The sequence below is a fragment of the Thermobia domestica genome, chromosome 12 (genome assembly GCF_964235325.1).
Source record: "Thermobia domestica chromosome 12, izTheDome1.hap1.1, whole genome shotgun sequence".
Classification (NCBI taxonomy): Eukaryota; Metazoa; Arthropoda; class Insecta; order Zygentoma; family Lepismatidae; genus Thermobia; species Thermobia domestica.
The window spans coordinates 15,592,989-15,608,506 of record NC_137465.1 but is presented as its reverse complement, the minus strand read 5'-3'; positions in this window follow the sequence as shown (position 1 = coordinate 15,608,506).

The following is a 15,518-nucleotide window of genomic DNA, read 5'->3' as shown; positions in this document are numbered from 1 at the left end:
ATAATTTCGATTCAATAAACGTATTAAATCATGTTTAAAGCTAAGAACAGCATTCAAAGCCGTATCCTCAATCAAAATCGTGTTGGATCGCGTTTTAAGCCATATACTGAAGTTCTAATTATCTAAATCGTAGTTTTAATTCTAATTTAATTATAATTTCAATTCAAGAAACGTATTAAATCATGTTTAAAGCTAGGAACAGCGATCAAAGCCGTATCCTCAATCAAAAACCGTGTTGGATCGCATTTGAAACTAGGGATTGCGTTCAATGACGTATACCATTGCTCTAATTATCTAAATCATAGTTTTAATTCTAATTTGATTATAATTTCGATTCAAGAATCGTATAGGAGCGTGTTTCAACAAGAAAGAAGGTCATTCCACTTTTCCAAACAACCTCTATTGCACAAGTAATAAAACCACTTCCCCCAGAAACTTCCCCCAAGCCCGGGGCCGGTCTCTCCAAGGCCGACACGGCCATATTGACATCAAATCTACACAGTCATAAAAGCAATAAAACCAATTAAGAGGGTAATAAAAGCTATTCAAGTGTAGAAGTCGCTCCATCTCTACTGTGGATATGTACTTTTTATAATAGTTGAGGTCATAATGAAAGGAAAATTCTTATATTTGAATGATGCGGAGAAATGAACGTAGATATTGCAAAGTCTTTTTCAATGCCTTTTTATATTCTTTTGCTCTAGATTTCTTCATAGTTGTTATGAATATACTTAATAACATATCCTCATTTTATTGTCCTAACAAGCCAATATATGTTGCCACTAAAGTAGCTTAGATTGATGGAGCTCCTGGGCCTTCAGTATTTCATGCTCCCCGTTTACGAAATCCTGGCTAAACGAACCAATATATGATCCCGTAAAATAGTTTAGAATGATCAAGCTCGTGGTGTGATGACCACAGTATTTTATGTTATGGACACCCCTTCCCCTCCTTTTTGAAGTCCTGGCTACGTGCCTGTCCGTACTGCCAATGTTATAGAAGACGACAAAATGATGGAGGAATACAAGTTCTACAGGCCCGTAGCCAGCCCCAAAATGTAGGGGGGGGGCCCGATCCAAAAATATTAGTTCACCCCATATTAAAGTTCATTTGCAAGCCTACGTGAAAATTTTAGAGGGGGCCAAAAAAATTTAGGGGGGTCCGGCTCCCCTAGACCCCCCCTATATACGGGTCTTAAGTTCTATAATATAGTTTAATTTTGCAAACCACCTGAATGTGTATATTTCATTTGTAGACACTCCGTGCTTGACTAAACACATGAGACTCACAGACGTAACTTTGTATTACATGTTTAAAACACTTTCTTTTCCAAACACCAACTTTCTCTGTCTTTCCTTCCCTATCTTTGAGCCTGGATGGAAAATGGTAAAAGAAAGAAGACAGTTTTCTTAAGTAGATGTGTGCAGCTGCGAACGTACAGTTTCTGCACAGAACTCCGTTTTCTTACAGCTTCCAGCGTTAAGGACTTTTAAACAGAAAGAAACATATTGTTCTTGCTAAGAAATAATTTTAAAAAATGATTGATTGAATGATTGAATAAGATTGACTGAGATTGAGAGAGATAGTATAGAGTTAGAAATTTACTTTCATATGCATTACATGAAGGAAAGTAATTTATTATAATTATATATAACAAAGTGCATATAAACTAAACCATCACCAAAAGAGCCTATAAAATGAACAATAGTAACATGATATTTTGAAGGGTTCACATTCTCGTTTTACACGTTAGGACTGTCTATGTGTGTTTTTCACTAAAGTCACTAACAGAGCTCTTGAGAGCGTACTTACAGTGTTTTAACGTCCATTGCAATCAGAAACTGCACTACACTTTTCCAATGTCACTTCTCGACGAAGCAAGAGTGGTAACTAGGAGGTTGATAGATCCTTCTGCACACCTTTGACTGAATTGTCTACGGTTTTTATAGTACTTTCATTTCTACCTTTCACGGAACTGAAATTAGAAATAGGATTGTTTTTGTTTTCACTTTTCTAAATTCACCCGTGTTACCCACAAAACATGTTGTCAGTTCTATTTTAAAATGTTTTCACTCTCCTATATTGTTCTAGAAACTTGGAGTTGATCCGTTAACTGTATACTTCTATATTATTATTTTTAAATCTCAAAATGAGGAATGTCTTATTGCGTAGTAGGTGAATCAAAAATTGCAGGTTAGTAGACAAAGAAGAAGTGGCTATTTTCAAAAAACAATCCATTACAATTGATATTTTAATGTCAGAATGGAACTCTGAAGAATTTCGAATGAAATACACCCTTTTTTCAAATAGAAAATAATCGACGCAAAAGTGGCCCTTAGATGACACGATATAAATACTTTGTCCCTACACCTATTACTCTTTTCTCTCTGGCCATATACAAATATACTCAAAAAATTTATTTCTCTTTTAAATACTTTGCAAGCATATTATTCAATTAAAAGATAGATTTGAACGTTACTGTGTTTGTTTTAATATGATACAACTTTTCAGAAACAATAAAGGAAGAGATATATATAAAGGAAAAGGTAATAAGATGGGTAATGCAAAATTATTTGTGCACATGATTCTAGTTGTTTACATATATTAAGAAAATCGTGCGGAAGAATTCGTTATTAGAAATAAACACTTCTTGTGATCTTTATCCGCTACGAATATCTCAAATCACATTATAAAGTCGTTAAAATATGAACAAAATCTGCATCGTACTGGAGATTTTTTTTAAAAAGAATTACACCTCCAAGAGCAAATTACCATTGAAGAGTGTTTTATCGGAAAACACCAAAACATTGTAATATGTATTTATAAAATTTACACAAAATCACCTGAGTCATTTTGGAGAAAAACACTCCAAGAGTACACTATTCCTTGCGGATATGTTTAACACTTATACTTCCATGTTACCAACATCATGAGCTACCCCTGTATTATAACAGCGCCCCGGGTAGCCTGTAGCTGCACACACAGATGTTGCTGCTCAGGCCGAACTGCACACGACGTGTGCACACCGATCACCAGTTTCTTATGGTAGATCATTTAGTCGGCCTGCTGGTATATTAAAACACTAGCGGCCTGAGGAAAAATTGGTTTATAAGAAAATATACACATAATTTATTTTGGACACACGAGTAGCATATATTGATTATACAACTCATTATACATACTGCATTGTCTATGGCATGGAAGGGTCAAAAATTATTCTTATGGCGGAAGTCTAAGTGATAAGTGTTAAAGAGGAATCACTCACGGCACATAATTTGTAGCCTAAATAATTAACTATATAATTAATAAATATAAACGAAATCACTGTAGTTAAAAATAATTTATCCCGAAAAGTAAACTACCACTTGTGGATTTTGTTTTTAAATTATAGTGTTATTAATAGTGTAGTGATTTATGAATATTGTTAGAGCCGTTTTCAATAAAGTCGCAAATCTCGACTTACATTCTTCAATAAACTACCCATATTTTCGGAAGCAGCTAGGAAATGCGAAGGAAACCTAAAGAATCTGACTGCATAAAAAGTTAGATTTAAAATTTTGTCTAGTACATTGAACATTGTAAACTCTGGGTAAACTACTTTGGGACTAAGGGGAAAACATGGTTAGAAAAGTGCATTTATTGGCATGTAAGGATCACGAAAAGTGCAAATCCGTTAAAATCTCAAATTTGACTTTTCTTACGATGACTACGCTTCGTTGTCCCCTATTGTCTCTTGAAAGAAAAAAAAGCTAACACATCTACTTGATTCGAGTCGTGTTTGAATTTTCAAAGTACTGATAGTAGGTGTGAGAATAATAGATAATTATGAACTATATCTCCATTAGCGAAATAGATGGAACACAAAACAACAGAAAAGGATACAGAGTTCCTGCTCTTACAATATTATCTTAGATTCACCGTTCTCATTCTTTTTAGAATGAAACGGGCTTTTGAATGATAGCACATATGTATCATGGATCCATAAATACAGGAGAAGCTGAGAAAACCCTCGCAGATATATTTTCGAGAATTATATTTATGTTTTAAGTTTAGGTAACCCTGTTGCTACATCAGGTTCACGTAACTGCAGAAACGGTTTTGAGAAGAAATACTACTTACTTTGCTGTTATTTGAGAAGTTTTATTGAAATACATTTAGGACAGCGTGGACGAGAATTAACTCCCGACTGAAAAGTGTTTACAACTTTTTAAATACTTACCCAATTTTCATAAAACTAAATGCATTTTGTTTAGAATTATTATGCTTTGCTAGAATTTAACACGAAGGGTATGATATCCCAACATTTAAACAATACTTCTTATTGACAACCTCCTCAGTTCGTGCCTTTGAAACGGGGATGTAATCTTTGAACTGAAAAGAACACCTTCCACTCACCATCTAGAATGAGTGGGTACGTTACTGATTTCTATGCGAGAGGTAAACGCTTTAAGCATGTTTCTTATGGGGATTAACTTAAAATGACAACTCAGAGATTAAATAGATAATTGACAGTTATATTTCTGATTACTATGTGTTGCTGTGTAAATGTTGTGTTCTAAAACGGATATCTAGAAAGTTTGCCAGAAGAGTAATACATGCCAAGTATTGAGCATTTGATCACTGATTTCGAGGTCACACATACCTTGAATGATGACTTCCGTCGATGGTCGCTGGTGGTGCTCTCCTGGGCTGGACTCTGAGTGTCGATATCGCCAAGTTGATATCGTCCTGGATAGGTGTCTCTCTGAATAATACACGGCCAACATTGGTAACGGCTTCTATGACCAATGTCCTAGGTAACTAACTCCCAAAGTTAGTTCGTTGAATATAAGCATTTTGAGACTCCAGTCTCAACTTCGTAATCGGATCGGTACTTTCAAGTCACATACGAACGACTCCGTTGTATTGGAACTTGTTCCCTCTATCGTCTCGGTACTTCTCTCCTCTAGAGACCTCCTGTCCTCTGGTTTTGTTTGAAAATCTTCCTCAGGAATTCGATGGTGTCGACTGACGTCAAGCACGTGTGTCCTCCTTTCTTTGGAAAAACAAGGTTGCTTCCTTGTTTCGCGAACAACAACTGCAATACTTGGAATACTCTGATCTCATGATTCTAGACAATTTCTACATACCCGTGAATGTGTTTCGTGTTCACAATCATTATACAATTGCAACTCAAAGGATTTTACAAATTGTTCTTGCCAACACATTTTCTAAATTTAGTTCCTGCATTCGCAGACTACTAATTATGTGCTTTTACTTGTTTTTATTAGCTGACAACAGAATTGTATACATTTCATAAAACTTGCATTATCAAGAATCTTAAGCTTGACATAAATTATATTCGTTATTTTCCTTCACCAAATAAAAATTTAAAATCTTTCATAAATCCAATATTCCCAAATAAACATAAAATTAATCGTTAAATTGTGAGCTCTGCTATCTGAAAATACAGGCTCTGCCACATTATCGAAGTATAATGTGTAAAGACTTGCATACCTTTAAACGTTCATAGATGTTATTCATTGTGTATAAATCAAGTAACACTAAAACAGTGTTCGGGATCTAAGATTAGACTAAACTGGTATTGCCCAAGAGACTAGAATATCTACTTACATCTTGAAAACGAGACGAAATTTCTCTTTTTTTCTCATCTCGTAGTCAAAAGTAATATATGTCTGGGAAGGATTATGTCCATTCACCTCGGTGTCGGTTTTACAGGACGTTCATTATCACAGAAATTGTTTTGAATTATTTGCATAAGTTTTTGTATAGATTGCTCTTTTGCCCACGCAACGTTTATATCTTTTCACACTCGCATAAAAGGGTTAAAGGTTTGGAGAGCATAGAAAACCCTTCTCAATTCATTGTGCGTTTAGGGATGTTGGCAACCTCGTAATAATATCACAATAACAGCATATTGAGGACCTAATATTGCATATTGACAAAAAATAGTTTAATTTTATTAGCTCGTTTTCTTGTAGTAACACAAAACTTCTATTTTTCCATTAGAAGATGGCACATGTCCCCTGCGCTCCCTTTTTATCCCTTCACTGCAAAGCAGTAATCAACTATTCGTTTTAATATGAAAATAATAAAACACTATTGAGTACAGACATAAACACCAGCAAGAAGAATCAATACTTGAAGACAACATGGAAGCAAAACACCTGCAAGAAGAATGAACACTTGCAGAAACATCCACAACAAGAATGGCCATTTGCTGGTAACACCGAAAAACAGACATCTGCGAACAGAATGACCACTTGCAGTAGCAGAACACAAGCAACAAGAATAAAGATTTGTAGGTAAGATTTGGAGCAAGAACAACAATGAATATTTGCAAGCAACACTGCCGCAGAAACACCTGCAACAACAAAGAACAGTTACTGGTAACACCAAATCATGAACTCCTGCTACAACAATGAACACTTGCATTTAACAAGAGAACAGAAATACCTGCTACAAGAATGAGCACTTGCAGGTAACATCGAGGGATAAAGACCTGCAACAAGAGAGAATACTTGCAGGTAACATCGCAGCAGGAACACCTGCAACAGGAACAAAACCTTGTATCCAACCTGAGAGCAGAGACACTTGAAACGCAAATGCAAATAATATCGGTTGCAACTAGAATAAGTATTTGCAGATGTAGGAAAGCTCTTCAGGATTTGAAACCGAGACCTCGATCTTGCTAACATAGAACATGTTCTGTTTATGTATTCTAAAAGTGAACGTATTAGTGTACTCTAGCATATTTTATTTACTATTCTGTTTCTATATAGCCATTTAAGCTGAGGGAAGTGTTGGTTCTACGTATCTTATTAATTCTAACCTTTACACATTCATAACAAAGTTACGCCAAACTATGTAAATCTTGCATTATTTATGATAAATAAAGATCATTGTTTCTTGAATTATGGGCGGCAAAGGATAGAATTAATGGCTATAATAATGTCACCAAGAAGCAAGGAGTTTATAAATTAATTTAATTTTCTCTGACGTTTGGTAAACCAACTGCTTAGCAAGCATTTTCCTTATGATTAATGACCCCATCTTGAGATGTTGAAACTTCGAACAAACACGAAGAACAAGAGGTTCTTGTGAAATTATTTTTTAACTTAGAATGATTTTAAGAGCACAAGATATGCGGGCAAATCTTCATAGAAAAATGCCAACTCAAAGTATTATTTCGGACAAATCTTTAACTAAAAGAGGTTTAAGAGGCTTAAAGTGTGGCAAGATAAGATATTAATTTGGGCGTACCGCTACTTTGGATTTATTTCTCTGTGCGTTACGAATTTACTATAAAAATGAATGTATCTAGAACAAATGTATCGTAAATGTACCATTTCCACCCACTTTCTATATTTACGTCAACATGTTCGTACTTTTAAGCTAGTTTTTCAATCCATTATTATTTCTGTACGTAGGTAATATTAATTTGGAAACATTTTGTTATGCATTTTTCTTTAACTTCAGACTTCTAAGTTGCAACCTTTGTTTGCAAAGTCGGTCCTTGGAAAGCAGCGTGGGGTATCAGAATGTCCATGGGAATTTTCCTTCCGTCAATGAACTCTCATGGACCTCTCATATAAATCTATATATGTTCTCACGTCTCTTAAACGGACTTTTTGTTTTCATTCTGAGTTCTTTGCGGATAGTCACAGAACAAGTTTCGGAGACCCAAGTATTCCCCAATAGCAAACACACCCCGCATTGGAATGCAGAAAGGAAATCCCGTGCATATCTCCTGTACCCAAACATTTTCTTGGCAGTAAGCAACGACGGGTTTGCTGTTAGAGAATTAGAATTACTTTGATAATGACGATAGTGAAATGTGGTGAGTAGTATCAAGAACGGAGGGAGTTCCAGAAATGTAGATATCTGGATGTCCTGGTGGTAGGTAAAGTTTATATATAGGTAAAAGGAAAGAGTGCAGATTACGCAAACGTGTAGGGCTTGTATTACTACTTACATAGAAATGTATGTGATGAAAGAAAAGTGGATGATTATTGTCGAAGGGAAGCTATATGTATTTTGGCGGAGAGATTCCACATAGAGAAGGATTAAAGGGAATTGGCTTAGAATATAGTATAGCTGTCGGGTGGGACTGTACAATGGTACACCGAGAGCAATTAGAATGATGCCCTGTTCATGTATATAAAATTTAGCATTTATTTCTAGTCGGAAGATATTCAAGCTGTAAATTCATAGCATAATATCGGTTGTAATAGGAAGGATCTATAAGTGTTTAATGCTATCAATGAATTGTAGTCGCAGCAAGTGTTTATGAATCATCTGAGAAAGTGTAATCTTTAGACCGAAATGAAGTTGAAGTAAAGTGGAGCTATGGTGGGTCAGTGATAAGGCGTTCACCTCTGGTGCATGCGGTCTTTGGTTCGATCTCAGCTTACACCAAGTGAACTTTGTGGTGGACAAAATCAATGTGCGTGGGTTTACTCTAGGTTGTCCCATTTCCTGGGCAGAGTCATATGAGATGTTCAAAGCATCAGCAACACTGAACTGTAATGCGCCTGTCTCCACGAATCAATTCCTCATCACGTTCTCGATTTGCATCTGTGATCGATGTTGTCGGCCGGCCGCTTCTTGGTTTATCAGCGATTTCAGTTTCAATGTTACTAAATTTCTTCACCCAACGCCGTATATTGCTAATGTCCATTACCACATCGCCATAAAAATTCTTAAGCGTCTATGGATATCCTAAGGTGGACAACCATCTTTTGCCAAAAACTCGATGACGACTCTTTCTTTTAGCTTCAGATCCGTGGTTCTAATAACTCAATCTGAAAAAGAAAAGGCTACATTAGTGGAGGAAGGCTACCTCTATAACGCCATGCATAGAAAAGTCAGTAGCTGTAATCGAAAAAAAAATAATGAGGAGGCATTACTTTTTGAACCTCCCTCGTAGGTTGAACACGAGAATAGAGCCTATACATAACATTGATTTCAGTGTATATCAGTTTGATTACGATGATAGTTTGTTGGTGGTTTGATGAACTTTAAGAATATTAGTACTCTTTATTCTTCCTTGCAAATAAGCTCTTTCATCGCTAAGTGCTTAGCGCATACATTTTGGGTGAGGGAGACCCGGGTCGTTAATCAGTAGGTCAACGTTTGATATAGCCTCGCTGCTGAACGGGACGTTGAACTCAAAAACAATTCAAATCTTCCTTGTAAATACAGAGTACTGTGTGTGGAAAATAAGATAAAAGAGCAATGAAGATAAAAGGAGACAGAGTCAACGAGAAAAATGTAAGGTAGAGGGATTAAAAATATCTTCTGAGTAACCTACAAAGACCTTAGACCTAATAACCGTCAGTGTTACCCAGTGGCGTATTTACGATTTTCTTTCGGGGGGGCTTTGCTAACTTTCGGGGAGGGCTTTGCCTGGAAATGTGAAAATTCTGCAAGATATTTCATATACTTTACTATAGTAAGTAAGATTTCGGTGGGGGCTTACGCCATTGGTGTTACCTATGTTTCAGCAGAGAGATCGATCATGACAATAAAACAGTATGGGTTATTATAGCATCGAAGAGACTAGGATTTAATATCTCCCAGAACTGATGGGGGTGAGAAATATCCCAGAGTTTTTAAAGATGTTTATCTATTGGTGAATTTTATAGTTTGAATGGTGCATTTTTTGCTTATATAAGGTTAGTTGACTGAAGTTTACTATATGCATATAATCATGATAGACTTGTAGGGATCGTTCCATAAATGTTAAATAATTGTTTCACAAATGTTAAATAGCCTACTATGGTGTTAATGATGTGTCTTGGCTATTTGAAATGTACTGTGCTGAAGTGTTAAAAATAACAATTTGAATTGTGTTAGAACTTTGTGAAGTTCATTCCCCGCTTCCCCTGGATAATGACAAATATGTTGGGAGTTCCTACATCCAGGAAATTCGCTTTTCTCAGAGTATTGGAAGTGTCTGATTATAACAAATATGAGAATAATTATGTGTTCCTGCAGTTGCACATAAGATCTAACCAGGGAACTGTACGAATAGGGCACTCGAGTTGCCGGACGAGGTGCATCACATGTGAAAGAGCATGTAAAAAAATGTCCATATGCAAAATTGTAGCGGCTGAGGGCAACATGGATGAGCGTGAGAGGCGGAAGAAGTGGGTCCTACAGTGGGACTTAGTTAATAACACAGAAATATACAGAATCATGCGTTTCGCTCCCGAATGGTGAACGAAATGCATATCAAATGTATAGGAAGTGTAACATGAGAAGAGGTGCTATATTGTGGGGGATATGGACATCATGGGTGCCATCTTGAAAGTAGCCATATTGAATTCGAATTCAAAATGTTAAATAAAAAGTGGGGCATGCAGTATATCAATTAAGACTGAAATTTTACCAGAAATTCATTGGTGTGAAAACTGCTATTGTAACTGTCTTGTGAATAAGAAAAAACGAGCAGGTAAGAAAGAGCACAGAGATGGGTAAACAAATGTCACATACCCCTGAAATAAACCTTAAGAATAAAAAATCCAAATGTAATTAGGTTGAGGCTGACGACAGTTTCTGATTCGTATGTATTGTTTGTTGCATTACAAGCCTACAATGATGGAATTTTGGCACGTAGGGGTTTGAACACTGGACAACACAAACAATGTCGGAATAAGTGACTGATATTATAATGCTGTGACTTATAGACTTAATTGGTTAATATTATAACATATTGTAATATAAAATATTGTGAATGTGGCTTTTTGTTACATTACATTTCAATTGCAATTTCAATGTATATCATTATAAACTCTGTGGCTAGATGCAAACTAGTTGTGCGTAAGAAAAAGAAGTTACAAACGATAGTGGTCGGACCAAGTAATACAGAGCCATCGACAACATTCTGTGCTAACAGAGAGAGACTGCGCGATGTGAATAACTGACATGCGTTAGCAGCAAGTAGACGAAAATATAGAGACAAGAGAGTGACTAGTGCGAAGTTTAATGTGACCTAGGTCGTTCACTTCCTGGTAAATAAGTGTTATAAATTAACGTTTTGTGTTGTAGTGCTTGAAGTGTAGAAGGTATTTGGGTCCTGTTCGTGAACATGAATCCCCAAGTAGTGGTAGCGTTCTTAGTTCGTGAGTTTGGGACGTCCGATGATAATCCCCGTCGAGAAGATCGTAATGCTTTTGAACACATCAGACGCTTATTAGTAAATAACGATAAGGTGCTCGAAGAATATCAAACGTTAGTTATAGACGAGTGTCTAACAGATGAGAATGAGATTGACAGTGAGAGTAGTGACAGTTACCATCGCGAAGAATCTTGTGTAGCGAATGCGTCAACTCATTTTCCAAAAGATAGCAGTTGTGAGGAGAGTAGTAGTTCGTCATACGCCTCTTCTCCACCAAAACAACCTACGAAATGTATGAAGGAACAGTTAGAGAAAGCCTATAATTACTGGATTGAGACAGAAAAACATCCGGTGAAAGAAGAAAACCATCGTCTGTATTTTCACGGTACAAATTTCTACAGGGGAGTCTGAAGCTCCTTCGTACTTTTGAACGCAACGTTAACAAAGGGCCCATCAGCAAAATAAAAGACGAGGTGCTATTACGTTTTAAACGAACGCCGGCCATGAATGGAATAATTCACGATCGGACAATTCGAATGTGGGCGATGAATGTAAAGAAAGGCATTGATCCAACTGACACTCTTAACTTCAAGGCATCGTCTTCCTGGGTAGCAAAATTTAAAAAGCGTAACAATATTGTGTCACGCAAAATTACGCACTCCGTGTCCAAATCTGCCAAAAGTGAGCAAGAATTACAGAGAACTGCAGACGTGTTTGTCGACTAAACAAAGGCTATAATCGTGAAAGAAAACCTCAATTTAGGCCAAGTAGTTAACACAGATCAAAGTCGATTTGATAAGGAACTGCATTCAGGCAGAACACTGGCAACTAAAGGCATCAAACGGGTGTATTCTAGCATTGGATCACCGACAGCAGTTACGCACTCTTATATGATAATGCCGATTATAGTGATGGATGGTATACTGTTATCACCATTATTTCTAATATCTGCTGAACCTACAGGTAAATTCCCCGCGAATATACGAGACACTCCTTCGAATATCAAGGCATTTGCTCGAGAAACTGCAAATATGAGCAAGAATGATCTGCAGTTATTTCTCCAAGACGTATTTTGGCCAACTGTGACGGAAAAATCGCGTTTTGCTGCTTGTTGATTCGTGGTCTTGTAACAAAGATGCGCAATTGATACACTCTACTGTTCCAGATAATGTTGTCCTTCACAAACAACTCATACCCCCCAAATGCAACACAGACCTCTAGGAACCTCTAGACGTTGGATTCTTTCGCACTTACAAGCAGTATGTGCGATTTATCACTGACGCCGCATTGAACATTGATGGGTTTCATATCTGGCATCGAGACAACTTCATCCGTGTCCAAGCTTTCACTCGTTTCCAATTTCGTGCTCCCCGGTTCATTAATTTCATTAACCCCTTCAGTGCGTAATTTTCAGATGCGAACCGCTGTAAAAAGTGTGGTTTTTTTGAGAACTTTGGATGTTGATTCTAAATCTATTTCAAAATCACTTACATCAGAATCACTAATTAATAACTCTTCCTCGATGTCAGCATCGTTGAAATATCGTTTTCAAGCCATTACTGTGCTGTCTGCTCTCAAGCAAAACAAACATGAAAACTATATTTGACGAAGCCCAAACTCTATTTTAATTTCTTTCTTTTTCCTCTTCTTCTTTTAATCAAGCAACAATTGAAACCAGCTGAGCGCAAACTCGCTAAATATTGTCGGGATAACATTACTCATACTATGGGCAAGAGTATTCGCCATACGCAATACAAAATAGCCAAAGCAAAATGAAAGCGTATATATACGCCATCCGCACAGCCGGTGCGTTTTGAAGACACGAGTTAACTCGCCACCCACACTGAAGGAGTTAAGCTTGCTTTCTACGTAGCTGGATATCTTGAAGAACATCCGGGAAAATTCCAAACTGCAATGACCTTTTGTTTTGATTCTGACATAGCAGCAGATTGTCAGGAAGATCAGTGTACTAATCTTTGCTTCCAGCACATTCTTATCGATACCCTCCACATCAACTGTGTTACATAGACTGCTACGGTATCTTTTTGCGCCTATATTTACTTGCAATTGCCTATGTTATGATTCATGTTATATTATTTCAAACGACTCACGGTGTAATGAAGCGTGCTTTAGGCAAGTATGTATATTGTTGCACACATAGACAGCAATCTTTATCCCCTGCAACAATCCCAGTGAATTGCATGTGAACACACTTTTTGTACTCTTCTTATAGAGGTGCATCCAGTGACTACATTCTGCGAATGGTTTAGATGATATGGTTTTCCACACGATCACTGTCACATGCGCACAGTATATCTTTTTGTCATGTATTATTTGCTGGACAATTGACTTGTACCTTAACAGGACTCAAATGAAACATTGGTTATGTTGCCTATATCCATATATCCCCTCCAGACGTGTTGCGTGTTCGTATTTCTCAACTCACAATAAAGAAACTATAAAATTATTCACACCAATGAATTTCTGGTAACATTTCAGTCTTAATTGATATACCACATGGCCCACTTTTCATTTAACATTTTGAATTCAAATTCAAGATGGCTACTTTCAAGATGGCGCCCATGATGTCCATATCCCCCACAATATAGCACCTCTTCTCATGTTACACTTCCTATACATTTGATATGCATTTCGTTCACCATTCGGGAGCGAAACGTGTGATTCTGCATATTTCTGTGTTATTAATTAAGTCCCACTGTAGGCCCCACTTCTTCCGCCTCTCACGCTCGTCCATGTTGCCCTCAGCCGCTACAATTTTGCATATGGACATTTTTTTACATGCTCTTTCACATGTGATGCACCTCGTCCGGCAACTCGAGTGCCCCATTCGTACAGTTTCCTGGTAAGTAGTTCATGGCCACTTGTCATTCGGGAGAAGTCATTTGAGGACTTTCAGAGGTGGTGACTATGTCATAAGTAGCGCTTAATTCCAGTTTTGTTAACTTAGATATTTTTAAGAGTGTTCCTATATTCAAGTATTAAGGTAATTCAATGATTATAATGATTCAATCCTATATTCATTGATTATGTCGCGACATGCAACCCTTTAGATTATGTTGCAAAAGTTTAGAATGTAAAAAAAATACATAATGTTTAATATTTAAATAATAATAGGGCACTATTCGAGCAGAGTTTCTACAAATTTTGACAGATTTCTTACATTTTCAGATTAGGTTAGAGCTTTTATTTCTTTTAGCAGAAGATGCACTAAGTAAGGAGCTCCATTACTACTTGCAGCTTGAGTTAGTATAAATACGGTGTGGACGTATTACGTAAAAACTATAGTGCATTAAACACGAACCAACTTGTGCTAAGTGAGCACGAAATTTTATTGTAGCGACACATGACTCCTAGTTTCAACACTAAATCAAAATTGTCCAGAGCTGTATTTACAGTTTTATTACAATAATTATGCTTTTGTGTAACTCAACGACAATGGATAGTTATACACAAAGCAGTGACATACGGAAAGGAAGTTTGCACTTTTTGACTCCCCGATTTCAATAAGGTACTATGGGAGAATAAATATTTACCATATTCAGACATATAAATTATATAGATAAATTGTATCTATTCTGAAACGATATTAGCTTAGGTATTTGAACACTCGGTGTCACGCCTGCATTAATAAAATTACATTTACACTACTAGTGCGTAATATAGTAGCTTTAGCACAATACGTTCAAAAATTTTGTGTGTATTATTAGGGGTGTTCAAAAATTATTGTTCTTGGTATTAGAAGAGCTTTGAACAAAAATATTGGGGTTGTACTACGTGGTACTCAAAGCTTTAGAAATAAGTGTTCTAAAGTAAAGGACGATGTTATGGGTATTGGTTGAGTTGTTAGCAAGTATGTCTGGATTGTGAAAATAGAAAATAGAAGTGTATACCGTGATAAAATACTTACAAATGAAATAATATGGTTGGTGTGTCGAGTGATACTGATCTTTCTACGAAGTAATAAAAAAATACCCACGTAAATCCTCTTCTGGTAAGGGAAGCTGTGAGCATATACGCATATCGCGCTGGTCTTGCTGACCTTTCTTTTTCTCTTTTTTTACACTGTATAATATTTCTAGAGGTGGACGAAATCCATTTTTGTTAATGGATGGCTTTGTAGAAGAAAAACTTTCTTTATATCTATGACAATAATTGTTGAGCACTCAAAAAGTTAGAATTGAATGTATATTTCAAATGCTGGACTTAAACCATTGCATTCATTTTGAAGGATTGAATTCTTCACTTCTTTAGAACTGTGATGACTAAATGGGGGAACATGAATAGATATTTAAAGTGTATCATTTGTTCCTCATTAACTTTACTTCTAACGAATAGATTTAATTTTTTTATTTGGGGCTTTTACCGTCACTTTCAG